At 43.4% G+C, this 15,555-nt stretch overlaps 1 protein-coding gene and 1 long non-coding RNA gene across 9 annotated transcripts in view; both read right to left on the bottom strand.

Moving 5' to 3' along the window:
• FBXW7 (F-box and WD repeat domain containing 7) overlaps window positions 1–4,526 on the bottom strand; it is a 170,219-nt gene extending 165,693 nt beyond the window's left edge. For 4 of the 8 annotated variants that reach the window (XM_037168111.2, XM_037168105.2, XM_037168109.2 and 1 more), the window contains exon 1: window positions 4,333–4,526. The gene's annotated coding sequence lies outside the window, so the exon portion shown is untranslated. The remainder of the gene's footprint in view (window positions 1–4,332) is intronic. The other 4 variants (XM_037168106.2, XM_037168098.2, XM_037168101.2 and 1 more) reach the window with 4 other exon arrangements.
• Window positions 4,527–13,423: 8,897 nt separating this feature from the next.
• LOC119065908 (uncharacterized) overlaps window positions 13,424–15,555 on the bottom strand; it is a 30,699-nt gene continuing 28,567 nt past the window's right edge. The window contains exon 4 of the long non-coding RNA XR_005085668.2: window positions 13,424–15,489. This is a non-coding gene — a long non-coding RNA (uncharacterized LOC119065908). The remainder of the gene's footprint in view (window positions 15,490–15,555) is intronic.

Below are 15,555 nucleotides of genomic sequence, written 5' to 3' on the forward strand. Positions count from 1 at the left end.
CTCTGGTATCTACGAACAAGAAACACAAGTAGTCCCCACTTTCTGCTGCATCCCCTTATAGATGGCATTGCCACTGTTCCTTTATCCACGGTTTTCATCACTAACTTGCGCAGTAGGCTCTACACCTTAGGCAGAATCATATTAAAACCCTCAAGGAACACATCTCATTTACAAGAAAGACCACCTAAAACAGCCAATCCAGGTTTGTAAGAGATGAAGTTCATACTGTACTGTTGGTGGACTTGACAGTTGTCTACACCTGGGGTCCATAAAATGCATGCCAAACCCAACTTACCCCCTATTTTTACATGTAAGCTTTTAATGCAGCACAGTCACATTCATCCACTTACTTATTATCTATGGAAGACTTCACTATAAGAGCAGAACAGAATCAATGAGACAAAAGCAATGTAGTCCAATGTAGTCGAATATAATCTAAAATATTTACTAACTGACCCTTTACCAAAAAAAAAAAAAAAAAAAAAAAAGGTTTGTCAACCCCTCCTGTACACAATGAGACAGCACAGGAGAAACACGACTTTGCCAGGAACCCCCTCCAAAGTACATGATGAACTGGGCTGCTGCTGGCAGAGGAATGGACTTTGCAGTCAGTCATCTGGTGCTAAAATACACAAATGCACACCCTCAAGGCTCTTTATCTTCCCACATCAATCCCAAAGTTGCCAAAGCACAGCGCACATGACGTCACCACTCCCTACTACCAGAGGCCACCTTTCCTACTGTCCTTACTACTAAATCCTGTTAACCCAAAAACGGCTGTCCTTTAAATTCATCAAAACGTGGTTTCACCTGCATAAAAAGTCGTTGTGGACAGTAAGGGTACAGTGGGCAGGCACCCATCTGGTTGGTATACGCACCAGTCCTGTATCCTCATCCTAGATCCAGCTCCTTGTTTAACCATCTCTTTCCCAGAGGGTTCTGCCTTTTGAATTTGCACTCTTCAGAAGCCAAAGAAGCTACTAGGAAAGTAGGGAATTCAAACTAAGCAACACAAAAGTGGGGATACGTGGATTCCCTACCTCCTAATCCTTAATCCTTGTCAGGGGCAACACCAAATGCCAGCCACACTAGCTGCAGGTTTCATCACACACACAAAAAAAAAATTTGAAAAAGACAGTCTTCCAGTATCTCAGACCTCAAAGGTGTCTGAATTTTTTTAAGTGCCAAGTTGTTTTGTGTTTTTTTATAAAAGGGTTTCAAAAAAGAGAATTTTCAGCACTCCTGTGCCAACACGGGGATATCCCCTTCACTGTACAGGACACAAAGACACACACCAACTGCTAGCAAGGGAAGCGGCCCCCTCTGCCAGCTATTTTTAGTCCCACTTCGTCATGTTAAACACAAAACTTAGGATAATAATGCTGGGCAGACTTTAAACACATGAATATGGTGAAAGAAATCTGTCCTTTTATGTTTAAATTTCTTAACATTGAAATCCTATATATTCTTTTGAACTTAACCTCAGGGGACCTGTATACACTACACATTTATCACAGCTGTTTCCAAAATATGCAATCATATGTCCTGGGACTGAACTGGTAGCCATGTTTAAAGGCTGTTCCTCCCTTTCCAACTTCAACATTTATCCACTTTTAAAACATTTATCTTGAGGGCAATTTATCCTTTCTCTGTTCTTACTATAGCTTTGGTAACTAACAGATTCCCCTTCCCCCCAAGTACAAATTCCCATTTTTCATTCTCCATCAGCACTCTTGAGAAACCCCAATGCTTTGAAAAAGACTTCCAGCTCTATATCTTCAGCATATCGCTCATTAATTTAACTAGTTTATTGTCTTGAGACTGCACCAATTTCCAACATAATACACTAAAATTTAAGGTCCAAAACAAAGTGCAGTGCCCCATTTCTGAATTATTTTTTATAAGAAACCACTAACAACATACTAAAATACTAAAAGGATGCTCTTTTTCACCCCTTAATCTGTACAGCTCTTCAATGACCATGGTGTAAAACTGTTGGTTCCCTAGAAAAAGAAAATACCAAAAGACAAGTAATGCCTCATGGCCTAAAATACAGTTTCTCCTCAATCATCTAAAACATACATTGTTTCCAATTGCCTCTTTGATCTGTAAACATGTATCTACACAAACACAGATAGACCCTAAGCCTATTCAACAACTTCCCTCTGTATTGCCACCAAACTAACTTCCTAATTAAATTTGTCCCTTACACCCTCTAATTCAAAAGTCTTAAACAATTCCTCTCTAGAGAGACCTTCTCAAATTTGGTGCAAGCATTCCAATTAGCCCTGCATAGTTCAACACCAACATTTCCCTAATGAAAAATGTACAAATACATTTATATCTATCAGGTACCAAACACAGTATCTGATATACAGTGGCAGTGGGTAAATAGTGGTCCATTCCCCCTTTCCTACAATTTCATGCAATTTGTGACTCACTGCCTTTGTCACCTATAAGTAAAGCATCTCAAAGGTAGAGATCCCAAATGCTATGCTGTTTCTCTGATACCCAAATATGCAATAAAACACTATCATGATTTTTAACCAATCTATGTCAGAGCAATAAAAACTCTTAGACTTAGTAAATGACTTTGATAGAGAATAACCTACACAAAACTACAGTTTGTTGGTTTGTCATCCCTTCCTCCTCCAAAAAACAACCTATGAAAGACTAGACTTTTCTTCTTCCTGTTTCTGTACAACATGGGATACGTGAATTCCTCAAGGTCACAAAGTAAGATAAAAGAACCAGAGACATTTGTTCTTGATTTCAAGTCTAACATTACACCTACTACTAATATTGTCCTGTCAGTACCCATTTAAAATAAAAAGAACTTTAGGTTCCTTATAAAAGCCTAACAAGAACAAGGCATATGAAGACAAAGCAGGTGGAAAAGTTCCAGAGGAGGGCAAAGTGATCAAAGGAGTGCAGGAAATAAGTCTAAGGCAGGCAGGCAGACAGACAGACAGACAGAGTCAGGGAAGAGAATGGTAAAGAGAAATAATCAAAATCTGTAGAATCAGAAAAAGATGAACTCCAGCTTGTTCCAGCATTTCTCAAAACCCAAACTCTGGATGTATCCTGGAATGTTAAAGAGACAAGTCTGGGATAAACCTGTAGAACTCATGACTTCCAAAGACAAGAAGTACAGGATGAAACATTGTTTGAGGAAGTTTTAAATATATTGAATCAAGATCCTGGCTGGTAAAGTTAACATAAGTAACCCCAGGTTTACAAGTCACTGCCACAGAGCTTCTCTCAGCAGTGGCTTCAGAGACAGCAAGACCCACACAGTCATCTGGAGGCACCATGATTCGAGACACAGTCCTCCCTGTGTTCACTCTTAAAAAGATAAAATCCCACCCTATGCTGAAGCCTTACAGTCTCTATAAATATAGGAGATGTTAACTACTTTCCTGCACCTTAATATGGCACCCTAAGAGGATACCTAAAACACAAATCAAAGATTTTATAGATTTCACCTCTAAAATAATAAAAAGAAAAAATCATTCTCCAAAATATTAAATATAGATTTGCTCATTTGAAAGAGAAGAAACTCAAATAAACATTCTTACTAGTCTCAAGTCGTAAGTCTCAAGTCATTCTGACCAATAAAGAAGTGCTGCTGGTGATTAGGACATATGCTACTCAAAAAAAAATTTAAGTATTTGGGTAAGAAATAACAACTTTTATACACTGGGTAGACTACGGAATGCTCTCCCCCAATTAAGTTGGGATTCATAAGAACTCAGAATCTAGAGTAACTGATGTCTGTGACAGTGTCCTCCTGACACACGGGAATTGCACCCAGGAAATGAGGAGGCTGGAAAAAAACTCCTGTACGGACAAGGTACTGAAATGAAAATCTCTTCAAGGAAGAGTGCACCCCCAAAAAAGTATTTTACTTCCAGGGGCTCAGAGGGTAAGAGGTTCCCACTTGAGAGCCCCCAAACAGGAGTTGCCCAGAAACAGAAAGGACAGCGCAGCTTCGCACCCAAGGCGCCAGGAAAAGGTGTGTTGCAGCGATGTCCTTTGTGTGCACACATGCACCGGCTTCCCCAGTTTCCTTTTGTCAATTACTGGACAGAAAGGTGCAAGTGTCCACTCTGGGGAAAGACAGAGCTCCTCTAAGAAAAGTGTCAGCTCGAGAGTTGCAAGTAGAAGAGCTAAAAGGCTAGACACAGGGCTGCCTACTGCCGCGAGGACTACAGGTACCCGCTCCCCTCCGTGCACTCCCCGCACTCCGGGAAACCACTAGCAAAACTCCGGGAGGGCGCACCGGCAGCCTCCCGTTCCCCACCCCTCGATCTCTCGCCCCGGGCCACTCACACTTTGTAGAAGAGCCGTGGCGCTGGGGAAAGGGGCAGGTCCCTTCCTCCTCCGGAATGAGGCTGCCGCCGCTGCGGAAGGCTCCGATCCGCGCGTTTCGGAGGAAGAAGCGGGGCTCGGGTCGCTCCACCAGGCGGCCACCGGGTCTCTTCCGCGCCGCGGGAGCAGAGGCGGCGGCGGCCCGCTTACCTCCTGTTTGCCTCTTCCTGGGTCTTTTCAGGCTGTCTTCTGCCCTCCTGGGCCACTTCTCCCGGGACGGTGACGTTCGGGAGGCTCCGGATTTTGTTTTTATAAAGTTTCCTCTGGGCGGAGGCAGCGGCCGGCCCCCCGGGTGCCCCCGGCCCCGCCGCCCTCGGGGCTGGGGCGGGGGAGGGGGCTCTAAGAACTCCTCTTGGAGTCCTGCCGAGGAGCCGGGGGGCCGGCGACTGGCCAAGGGCGAAGACCCCCGAGGGGGCGATGGGGAGGGGGAAGGTCAGGAAAGGACCGCGGCGCCGGTCCTGCTCTCCCCGCCGCCCCGGCCGCCGCTTCACATCAGGGTCCCCGCCCCCCGGCCGGGGGTGGTTGCTGAGCTTGAAGCCCCGACTCATACACTCCGGGGCAAGATGCTAAGGCCCCGGGCAGGTGGCCGAGGCGGCGGCGAGGTGGGGGACCTGGCCGGCTCCGAGCGGCGCCGCCCCCGCTCCCGGCTCCAGCATGTGTCGCTGCGGCTGGGACCCCCTCCCTACACCTTGGGGGTCCCTCGCCACGCGCCCCGGGACCAGACAGAAGCTCCGGCCCCTTCTCAGCGTCCTCTCACCGCGGAGCAGCTGGCTACCCCCGGCCCGGAGTAGCCACCTCCCTGCCCCCCAGCCGCCGGCTCCGGCTCGGGCTCCGGCGTGTGCAGCCGCTGCAGCCGGCCGGGAAGGTGAGGGGGGGAGAAGAGCGGTGGCCGCCGCTCCCACTGGCCCAGGTTAGGGCGGAGGTCTGGGCGGCAGCCAGTGCACGGGGGCGGGGTCTTTCGGATGCTCCCAGGCTCTCACGCTCTCGGCCGCGGCGGCTGTAGCGCCCGGAGCTCTGATCGCTGTCTCGCTCGCTCTGTGCGGGGCTCTCGCCTCACTCCAGAGAGAGGGGCGGGAGGAAAGCGGCGCGGGACGATGACGCAAGTAACCTAGCAACCGCTCTCCTCCCCCCGCCCTCTTCTTTCCGCTCGGAGGCTTCCTCCGCTGGCCTTTTTTTCCCCTTTCCAATCACCCCGCCCAGGGCGACTTTGGCGCGCTCTGATGACGCGCCAAAGGAAGAGGAAGTCGGGGCTCGGTGAGCGGGTGGGTGCGCCGCGAACCGCGGGCCGCGGGGCTCGCAGCCGCTGCCGCGGCCTCTACGGCCGCGTCAGAACTGAAGAGAGGAAGGGGAGGAGCCGAGTGGAGCCCAAGCGGCCGCCTGATCTTACCCCCGGCTCGGGGGCAGCGGAGAGGGCTTCATCTTTTGTGGTTTCCTTCAGGGCAGGTGGTGACTGCTCCTTTGGGAGCCCCGAGGAGGCCCAGGCCGCGCGGCCATGCTCGGGTGCGCACCACCTGAAGGTGAGGCATTTAGCCCCGAGTGAGCCTTTGAAAGCTGTGCTGAGCGAGAAGTTGTCCCACAGCCTGATCCCCTCGCTGCACCTGTTTTGGGGAGCGAGCGCTCCACCCTTTCCGTAGTGTGGGGCGAGACGCGGCGCCGCATAACGTATCATCGGCCCAGTAAATGTCTAGTATATGAATGAATGAAAAGTATGCATGAACACTCGCGGGACTCAGAGGAGGGGATGAAGTGCTAGCGCTTTGTAAACCGCATAACATTGTAAAGAAGAGAGCTGCAATATATACCTTTTCCGTCCGCCCCCAAAAGGAGATAGGGTGAAGCTTGGGCACCGAGTCACAACCTGAGACTTACTAGTGGAAAAGGAGGTGAATTGCCCGGGCGAGGGAAGAGAGCCAACCTCCCGGGGGTTGTGGATTTTTAACAGTTTTTCAGGGGGAGAATTTAATTGTGCCTCACTTTTGGAAATCATGCGTGCTTGTGATTTGAAACTTTGGAGACCTGGCCTTGGTTGTACATCGGTGTACGTTACCGTCATCAAATTGTGGCCTGTGTTTCCAATCCGACTCAAAGGCTATTTCCTTTCTGAAATAAGTATTGTAACTAACTGGTGTGCAGCTTTCCATACCGGTGTTATCCTGGAAAGCAAATTCAAGTAAAAACTCAGGACGTTGAACGTGTAGTTCTCTAGGAAAAGAAATTTGAAGAGAAAAGGACCAGACTCCTCTGACTGGACCTGTCCTGGTGAATGGTGAGATACAAGCAGCAGCGATGATGAGAGGAAGCAGATTTCACCTTTCTGCCACTGTGCCCTGGCACACCTTACCTCCTCTGGAAGGGGCAGTAGTGGATATTACAAGCCTTTCCACCTCAGGGGATAAAGAGCAAGTTTTAATAGGCAGCCTAGGGAAGCTCGGGGTTTCTTCACTACTGCCACCACCATATGCAACGGTAGACCAAGGAAACTTTAACTGGATAAATCTGAAGTTTCATTTTCATTAAAGTGCTGGAGAAAAAGTGATGGGAGGGGATGTTTCAGTAGAAAAAAGAGACTCACAAAGTAATATCTGCCCATCTGTCCTTGATCCTAAATTCCAAGAGCCAGATTAACTGTCTTACTTAACTACCCTGGACTTGACTGCCTTCTCATAACCTGCCATGTCCATGTTCTTCCTAATAAGAGCCGCAGGGACCATCAGATCAAGTGATACTCCCAAATGCCTTCAAAACAAATCTTACAGGTTTTGCCTCTGTTCCTCGTTTCCTGATAGAAGTTGAAGGAATAAAATCCACAGTTAGAGGATTGTGTGGAGCTGAGCACGTCAGATTTTAGGTTCCGTGGGTTTTGGATAAAGAGAATGCAAATATCAGAGCTCTGCAACCCAGCAGAGGACACCCCAGGGAAAGTGGGTCCCAGATGGGGTGTTTCAGCAACCTGAGCTGTGGCTCCACCCTCAAGCCTTAGTGCTGACGAGCTCTCAGGGGAGCCCCGCGCCAACTTTGCCACCTACGTAAGAAGGAACAGCTGCAGTACACTTACTGGGTACTATCCACCCACCTAACCCCCGAGCCTAATAACTGGAGGAAACAGCTGGAACTGGTGCCTGGAGAAGAGGAAGTTCATACATGTCCAGCTTGGCCTGCAGCTCTTTAGTTGGTTTATTTATTTATCCAGAGGAGAAAACAGCTAGTTCATTCAAAATTCAAAAAACTTTGAGGCTTTAGGTAGCAGATTTTTCTCTCGTTCACCTATTTGTTTCTGATAAAGATCTGCATACTATGTTAAAATGTAACAGGGATATTTATATAGGCCTTTTCTAAACTCAAAAGTGAGCTCTTAGGGGGAACTAATCTTTTATTATCCCACGTCAGTGGTTTTCACAAAGATTTCATAAGCTAAATTATTTTGCAAAATTTGTTCAGATGCCATCTACAATATTCAATTACTTTTAGAATTTTTATTGTGAAATATACATTAAAATACATAAAGGGGTTGTTCGGTATAGGGAGTAATTATAAGAGAAACCTCCATGTAACCAACCAGGTCAAGAAATGAAATACTGGCCCTGGCTGGTGTGGTGCAGTGGATTGAGCCCCAGCCTGCAAACCACAGGGTCGCTAGTTTGATTCCCATTCAGGGCACATGCCTGGATTGTAGGCCAGGTGCCGAGTAAGGGGCACAAGAGAGGCAACCACACAATGGTGTTTGTCTCCCTCTCTCCCTCTTTTCCCCTCTGTCTAAAAATAAAATAAATAAAATATTTTTTTAAAAAAAGAGATGAAATATTGTCAGCACCCCAGAATTCCCCCCTGCTGACTTTCCTTAATACTTTTTCCTTCTTTTTTGAAGATAACCATTATTCTATCTGTTGTGATCATTATTTCCTTGCTTTTCTTTATTATTTTATCACAAGCATGAATCCCTAACCAATATTTTTAGTTCTGTCCTTTTGAACTTTATTAAATGGAACAAGATAATATGTAAACTATTATACTTACTGCTCTTGCTCAACATTGTAATCCGTACATTATTTGGGTTGTTCATATAGCTTTAGTCATTTTTTTTAACATCAATGTGTGGTTGATTCTCTCACACCCCCAACTGGGGACCTGGCCTGCAACCCAGGAATGGAACCGGTGACTTTCGATCCAATAGGCCAGCACTCAATCCACTGAGCCACACCTGCCAGGGCTAGTTTGTTCATTTTAATTGCTAAATATTACAGTGTTCCATTGTAGCATATGCCGTAATTTATTTAGCCATTCTATTGTTGATGGATATCTGAGTTTCTAGTTTGGAACTGTTATAAATGCTACTGCCAACATTCTTTATATATGTGTTCCATCGTGTCTATATCATTTTCTATATCGTATGTACTGGGAAGTGGATATGTGTATCATAAACTTGAATAAATGATGCCAATCTGTTTCTAAAGTGTTATAATCCTACCAGCCATGTACTAGTCCGGTTGCTGCGCATCCTCAACCACACTCGGTATTGGTTGTTCTTTTCAGTTTTGGCCCCTCCTGTATTCTGTCATTGTGGTTTTAACCTGCATCCCCCTGATCACTGATGCTGTTGAGGGCCTTTTCACATATCAACTAGCCATTTGAATTTCTCTTGTGAAGTGTATTTGTCTTTTTCAATCCTATTCTCTGAGATGCCTGATGTGGTGTCATTTGTTAATGGTTTAGCTTCCTTGCATCTATGTAACTAAACCCTATTCTTTGTTGCTTTGTATTTCATAAGGAACTATGTAACAAATTGTTCCCCCCCCAACGCAGATGTTTTTTTCATTTCCCAGTTTCATTCATTATATGAAGTCACAATGGCTTTTTGTTTTCTTCCTAAGGTTCCTGCTAAAATATATAGTTTGGGGTTTTATTTTTTAATTTCACTCATTAATTTCAAATAATAACATGCATGTTACTACCTGGCAGACTGTCCCAACATCCTGTTTGGTTGTTTTTATTATTTTCTTATTAGTCAGTTCTCTGTTTAGAGTCAGTGATATTTTAAAACTGGAGGAAGATAAGACCCAAGAAATTAAGTGACTTACCCCCGTAACAAGTAAATAGGAAGAACAAGGCAATAGAAAGCCTGGACTCCACCCCCAAGTCTTCATATAGAATATGCATGTGTTTATACCACACCAATTCAAAGTATTCTGGAGCAGTGAGGTGAGTTAATTCCCATGGTTTTCAGAATATTGTTCACTTCCACATGGCAAGCTTCTTATTCTACCATTGGATAAGGTTATGTTAAGCCTAACCATTTTAGGATCAGATTAAGATTGATATTAAATAAATAGGCGAATTTTTTTATGGGTTAATATAAATGACAGTGCTAAAAGGGATTACATGGGAATTTGCTTTAAAAATAAGGTTGGGGGACTGGAGGTGTGGAGGCATTGAACAAAAGGGAAAGAACTCACGGACACAGCAGCGTGGTGATTGTGGGGAGGAAGGGAGTGGGTAGAGGTGGGAGAGATTGGGAAAGAATAAATGGTGTTGGGAAAAAGTAAAATAAGGTTTCTTCACTCTGCCCTTTATTCCCTATGGCCTGTCACTAAGGCCCATTGCCTCTACAAAGAGTTACCATACTTCCTCAATAACTGAGAAAAGAGTTACCAAAAAAAGGTAGCAGTTAATAGTGTCAAATGGTTGACAAAGGCCCTTGATGATGGTCAGCTCCCTAATAATTTCATAATGGAGGGTATCATAATTCTAAAATGTTGGAGGGTATCAGAACTTAACACTTTTAAATATAAGGACAAGTCAACCTGGGAAATTTACCAACTATTTGATGAGCTTGCCCCTATGTTACCTTTATTATCATCTGGGTTTGCAAACATTGATTCTAAAAGTGAATGATAGATGATGACTAGTGTTAATAGAAAAAAATAACTTTGAGTCACTTGAAATCTTTGATAATTGAACAAAGTTGCAGAAGAATCCTTTGTTTGATTTTGTCATTAATAGTCACAAAGTTATTTTTATGTAATAAAATCTATTTTAAAATAAATATTGATTCAAAACAACCTTAAATAACCACATTAAAATGTTAAGGTAGGCTTAGATGTAACAACTCAGAATACTGTAAAGCAGCATTCTGGCTTGAAATTTAAAGTTGAGTTAATTGAACTAAAAATAGAGAGTTGCCAAAGGGACTAAATACATAAATGTTAATCGTATATTTTTGTGTTAACTTCCAAAAAGCAATGATCTATAGAAACCATAAAAGTGTTAGTATATCTATTATAAACAGAATTTTCACATTTACTTCACCATTCAGTGAACAAAAACTTACCACCTACTATTTCTTAGCGCTCGCCTAAGTGCTTGCCGCACACGAAATGGTGAAAGGAAAGCACACCCTGGCCTCGTGGAGCTTACAGTCCAGTGCCGAGTGCTTGGGACTCCACACGGTGTACGGTCAGTGAAGACTATTTATATCTGATGATGTAGGCAATGAATAAGTGTGACTGCTTTCATTCTCTTGATAAGCAAATAAATGACAACATGCTACAAACCTTGGATCTCACTGCCATTTGTCAGACTATCATAATTTTGAAAAATACAGAAACATTCAAAGAGTAGTATAATGTGTGTTCACACACTTTTCACCTAGATTTTGCTACATTTGCATTATGTACTTTTTCTGAGCCATTTGAAACTAAGTTGCAGGCATCATGACACTTCACTACCAAGTACTTTAGCGGGTGTAAACTAAGACAAAGGATATAACTAACCCCAGCCTTCAATCAGACTTAAAAAAATTAAAAATGTCTAAAAATATAATTCATATTTAAATTTTCCTAAGTCCCAATAATATTACTTTCCATCTTTACTGGCATATAATTGACTGCTAACATTGTATAAGTTCAAGGTGACATGATGATTTGAAATGTGCACATAGTGTGAAATGATTACAACAATTAGTTTACCCTGTCACCTCATGTAGTTACCATTGTTTTTCTTTCCTTAGCCAGGACATTTGAGATCTACTCTCTTAGCAACTTTTTAAAAGATTTTCATTTTTAGAGAGAGGAGGGAAGGGAGGAAGAAAAGGAGAGAAATTGTACTTGAACAACAATAAAATTTTAAAAAAAATTGTATTCATTTAAAAAAAGAAAAGAAAGGAGAGAAACATCACTGTGTGGTTGCCTTTCTCTCACCCCCTACTGGGGACCTGGCCTGCAACCCAGGCATGCGCCCTACACTGGGAATTGAACCAGCAGCCTTTCAGTTCTCAGGCCAGCACTCAATCCACTGAATCACACCAGCCAGGGTACTGAGCAAATTTTAAGTAAAAATGCCAGCAATATTCTTGATAGCTTGTGCCACAACCTGCCAACCTGGATCCAGTCAAGGTTCACATATTGTATTCTTCATTCATTTAAGCATAAATATTTTTAAAAAAACTCAACACTGGACTCTCCAATATTTGAAAGTAACTGCTTTACATTATATCATTTCTCTCTTTTTCAATGTATTTTATGTCAACTAAGAACATTATGTGTGTTTTAGTTAAGAATGATCTCCCTTTCTTCGGTAGCTTTTTCACTCACCTTCAACATCACTTAATACAATTTTAGTAGTTGAGGGAGTCACTCACTGAAATACAGGGCATTCCATTATTTTCTGAAGGTAACATATACGGATTCTTAAACACTGCTTCCTTCCACCTTTGCCCGCCACGCCCTCCATTTTTTTCCCAACCAAAACCTTTTTGCCTCTTTCCCCCTCCTTGCATTTAGCCTCACTTTCCAGGAACCCACTCAAGAATACGGGACTTCACAGTTCATACCTTCTCTTATTCTCTGCCCATGGCCTCTGCTGAGCTCTGCCAGGATCGGTACAATTCTTCTACCAGAACCTTTTCACTGGGAGTCCTTTGCACCAGAAGCCACCACCACTGCAACCTGCCACCCCTACAGTATACATAGCCGAGTCCAAAGAGAGGAAAGGTCCTCAATTTGTCAAGAACCTAGAATGTGCAGTTATTTATTTCATCTTCCCAAAACCCTGAAGGGTAAGCACAGGTGGCAACATTCCTCCTTTCTGTTCCTGGACACGGAGGAAGGTGGTTATTTCACAGCGTTCCTTGCAGTGAGGCTGGGGCCGTGGGATTAGTAGGATGTGGGCAGAAATAGTGCATGTCACTCTGGGCCGGATCCCTAGAGCCTCCCAGGAGATAATCAGCTTGTGAATTCTAACCTGTCAACAATGCTTAGAAGCAAAGATGTTAAGATAATTGGATCACATGCTAGGAGTCCAGATTCCTTAGTTGCTGCTTGAAGGAATGCTACCCGCCCTCAATCAGACAGTGACCTGAGCAAACAATGGAGTTGTATTGTGTGAAATTGTTGAGTTTAATACCAAGTTTGGGTTTAGAAACAAAGAACAGCAAGACATATGTTAGTATTCTGGTCTAGTGGGGTTGAGTTTTATCAGCCTTTGTGACCAGACAGGAGAATGCAGTCCCCTTTTGTTGCTGTTTTTTATAGAAACATAAGCTCTGAGTCCCAATCGAAACTGTAAAAGAACTTTTAGACAAGAGGAAACTAAAACCTTAGGGCCTGACTCTTCTGGGAAAGAAGTACCACATATTGGAACGCCAGCCCCCCCCCCCCCCCCAGGTTTTTGTTGAAGGCCTCCTTTTCAACAAATAGGCTTCCATGTCACAGATGAAGCTATCCTCAGGTTCTCCAGTCTTTCATTCCAGGGTTGATATTTCTTTTAATAACCAAATGAAATGTCAAGACCTACCATCTGATATGTTACCAAAAGTTCAAGGCCAGCTCTCTCCACTGTGGCTGGCAACCTCAAATAATTTTAATACTGTGCCCCATACTGGACACTATTCTTTCATATTGTCCACATAAAACCATTTGTTCTATGTAGTGAACTTTAAGGTAGAAAGATAACAAATTATTATAGTATAAGAACCAACTTATATCAGAGGAAACAACTTTAAATTCAATATTGCTTTCTCTAAAACGGTTGGCCACTTGCAACCTTGGTGAATTTCTCTCTAGATTATGTCTTAAGTCTCTTCCTACCACTTTGTATTTGCTTGTCAGCCCCAACATGCTCCTCCTAGATCTCCAGATCAATCTTAAACACAAGATTCCTTTTGCTCTATTGCTTAATTCTACTCTCTTGCATCTCAATCTTTTACCAAAAAAAAAAAAAACATCAAAATTGTTGTTAATAATGTATACAGATGCAAATAAGAGAAAATCCAGCGACATAAACATGTATAGGGTTCATTGTTTTTCTTAATAAAGAATACACTAGTAGGAAGCCCAGGATTGGCACGGCAGCTCAATAACGCCATCCAGCACCCAGGCTACTTTTCTTTCTTTGCCACCCTTAGATTGCTGCCCATGTCATGTTGACTTTTATTATCCAGCCTGTGGCCTGATGAGTCACAGATGGGCTGCTGTTCCCCAGGAGGCACAGCCACCGTGCAGACTGGAGGGAAGGGGAAACTGGTTCTCTCCCCAACCTGTCCAGCACACTTCCCTCCGGGTCTGTCTGACCTCGTGGTGCCCTGGGGATACAGCGGGATCTAAGAGAGGCTGCGAAGTGTTTAAGCTCGGCGTTGTTGCTCAAAGTGAGGCTGGAATTCTGTTTATAAGAACAGTGGGAAAAACAGGTAAGGAGTAGGATATTAGCAGTGTCCGACACATTTTTGTCTTACTGTGTCGCGACTGCCATAAGAAAATACCACAGACAGGGTGGCTTACAAACAACAGAAATTAATTTTCCACAGTTTTGGAGGCTGAAGTCAGGTCAAAATGCCAGCGTGGTAGAGTTCTGGTGAGAGCCCTCTTCTGAGTCAGACTGCTGACTTTTCATTGTGTCCTCACATGACGGACAGCAAAAAATAGCAACTCCTAACTCTTAGAAGGGCGCTAATGGTGGCTGTGAGAGCTCTGCTGTCCTGACCTCCATCCGACCCCAATGACCTCTCAGGCCTCACCTCCTAGACCCATTACATGGTGGGCAGGGTGGAAACAAGATTTCAACATGTGAACATTCAGCCCATATCACCCTTAAAGATCTTTTTTCTAAAATGACCATTTATCACAGATATGAAACGTCACCGTCTAAACCCTAGAAATAGCTCCCGCTGGGTTTTGTTTTAAATAGCAATTTTCCCCATTGTTTTGCACACAAATACCAGTAATATGTAGAAGCCTCTTTTTTTGCTTCTTGTAGTTTAAAAATTCTAGCAATTTAAATTCAGGAGCATTCTTTAATAAGCAAATTGTGATCTCCAGATGGTTGCTGTTAGTCTCTTATATCATCATTGTAAAACACATCTTACTAGTGGCATTTTAAGCTCTTTTTTTAGACCCATGTGTAAGAATGATTAAATATCCATTTCCCCCTTAAAACAAAAATAAGTACTGTTTTATTTTTAAAACAATCTGAAACAGACAACTTGCAAGGACAGTGTAAAGAACTTCTTTTGTCTTGAACTATTTGGAAACAAGTTGCCAAACTCATGGCCCTTCACTTCCAAATATTTAAGGTGGGGCAAGTAGGACATTCTTCCACATAGTCACAACACAACCATCAAAATTAAGAAATTAATCAAGAAATTAATATTGATAGTCCACACTACCTAATCCTGGGGCCATCATTAAATTTCATTAGTTGTCCCAGTAATGTCCTTTATAGCAAAATAAAGGACACACTTCAGAATGTGTGTTGTACTGGCAAGGAATTAAAAAGGCATAAAAAGTAAGAGAACATGAGATGAAATGATGGCAGAAATGAGGTGTCCAAGAAATTTCTAGAAGATAGAAAGCAGGTGGAAAAGGAATAACAATAACCAGCCAATTCGTGGACTACAAGATTTATGTAAGCTATCTCATTTAATCATTCCTACTACCCTGCTGGATTGATATACTTTAAGATTCTGCTATATACTTTAAGATTCTGCAGCAAAGTGTCCAGCAATAACCAGCCAATTCTTGGTGCAAAACTCTGGAAAATGTCAAAAGCTGAAGTCACCGGTTGCCTCTGAAGGTACAATGCAGGTGAAGTAGAAAACAGGCCAAGGGCCATCAGACACTTGCAGAAAGTCTAATGCGAAGGCAAACAGAAAATTAGCCTGGAGAAAACTGAGACAACACAGAAGGAAAATATCAA

Source organism: Artibeus jamaicensis, unplaced genomic scaffold, assembly GCF_021234435.1.
Source record: "Artibeus jamaicensis isolate MK-2021 breed Jamaican fruit bat unplaced genomic scaffold, CSHL_Jam_final scaffold_537, whole genome shotgun sequence".
Taxonomy (NCBI): Eukaryota; Metazoa; Chordata; class Mammalia; order Chiroptera; family Phyllostomidae; genus Artibeus; species Artibeus jamaicensis.